We start from the raw sequence: 1,849 nt of genomic DNA, 5'->3' as shown, positions 1-1,849 counted from the left end.
CTAAAATAACACCAACACCTTGCGGTCAGACCACAGCAATTTTTTTAGGAAGGCAACAGAGAAAAAGACAGGTCCAGTGGACACTGCGTCTTAAATCTTTACTTTGTCACGGGCTTCCAGCCCATTATTACAGCTGGTTTTGGGATCCTCTAAGGCAGTAGTCTCCAAACTTTTTTGATTACGCACCCCTATCAGTAAAAAATTTTGAGCACGCACCCCCAATCTATGTATGTTCATATAAATATAAATAGAAGTTGTAATATTTTCTTCCTGAACCCCAATGAATCAACTTGCGCACCCCAAGGAGTGTGCACACCCCACTTTGGAGACCACTGCTCTAAGGTATTTAGGCAGGTAAGTCTGAATGAATTCAACAGTGCTGGTAGCTCAGATGCAAGTGATGAAAAATGCATGTGGGGCTTGGCTTTAGTCCTCTGTTCCCATGTATAACAGGGAAATAGCTCCCTCCTTATTGCACACAAGGACACATACATTGAATCACCATGAGGTGCCTTTCCTCTGGTAACTGAGGCTGCCTTAGGACCTTATACTGCGTACAATTTTAACTGCGGCAAGAGGGTGAGAGCTTGCTCTCCAGTTATGTTGATGAGAATCAAGGGGTCCTGGGTCAAGTTTGTGGATCTCTGCTGGCACGAGGTCCCAAGCAGGCTCCATTGCACTGGGGATGGCAGTGATAGCAGAACCTCAAAAGCTTTGAAAACTTGGTGCAAAGTAGCAGCCCATCGTGGCCTAAATTCAGATCGTGCCCCTTTGTGCTAGAGGCTGTCCATCTGTTATATGCCAGGCAGGGACAGCTGCGGTCTCAGACAGCTCACAAGCAAAACAGACACAGTGAAGGAGGTGGCATCCTCTCTTTTACCGATGGGGAGCTGGGGAGAGTACACGACATGCCTGAGGTTACACAGGGAGCTTGTGACAGAGCCAGAGAAGGAAACCAGCTCTCCTGAGTCTCCAGCCAGGACCCAGACCACAAAATTGTCTTTCCTGTCATCCCACAGAAGCCGGTCGCACGCTGGATAACTCCCCAGCCTTCCTTGGCACCCCTCTAGATTTACACTGGCATAACCGAGCTCTGACTTCTCCTGCCTGCCGGGGTTTGTGTTTGACTCTGCTGCCCTGCGGTAAGTCAGCGTTTCCCCTGGTTGAGCGCTGCAGTGATGTGATGTGTCTGTTTTTAGGGAGTTCCCTGTTTCCTCCTCTGCCATTGTGTGAGTTTGCCGTGTGATTTTTCCACTTTCTTGACGTCCCTTAGCCCCTATCAATCACCCTGTCAGCAGGGTGGGATTTGTTTTGTCCCTGGGATTGTTGGAGGAGATTCCCATCACATGAAGCTCAATCCTTCCCTTTGCTCCACCTGTCTGCTAACCCTTTGCTCCCCCCCATAAATAATCTGGGGTCAGATGCTGCTGCTTTTGCAGGGATTGAGCAATCTCTCCCTTCCCAAATGGCTTGCTATTAGAGTCAGGGAGTAATAGTAACAGCCCATTCATTTTGAGGGTGGCACATTTGGCTCAGGATGGCTTGATTTATCAGTGTCTTTGGACACACATAAATCCTCCCCTAGTTTGAAGTCACTGGGGCAGATTTTCCTCTCGTTTGCAGGAGTGCAAGTCCGGAAGGCCAGGGCTGACTGGGTCCTGACTTGCAAAGGGATAATGGAGACAGGAGTCAACTGCAGCAGTAGGGAAGGGGTCTCAGGTGCCAGTTTAGGAGAGGTGCCCAAATTGCACCCCCACCTCAATGGAGTTCATGGCCTGGCAGCAAAAGCAGCCCTACGCAGCTGTAGCCACGTTCACGGATGCTGTGCTGCTGCTATAAGAACAACAGC

The 1,849-nt window shown here is 49.5% G+C and overlaps 1 pseudogene; it reads right to left on the bottom strand.

The window, feature by feature from the left end:
- LOC109316364 overlaps window positions 1-1,226 on the bottom strand; it is a 2,962-nt pseudogene extending 1,736 nt beyond the window's left edge.
- Between the last annotated feature and the right edge of the window lie 623 nt (window positions 1,227-1,849).

Source organism: Crocodylus porosus, unplaced genomic scaffold, assembly GCF_001723895.1.
Source record: "Crocodylus porosus isolate Cpor-Errol unplaced genomic scaffold, CroPor_comp1, whole genome shotgun sequence".
NCBI classification, from domain to species: domain Eukaryota; kingdom Metazoa; phylum Chordata; order Crocodylia; family Crocodylidae; genus Crocodylus; species Crocodylus porosus.
This window is presented reverse-complemented; position numbering and strand designations above follow the sequence as displayed.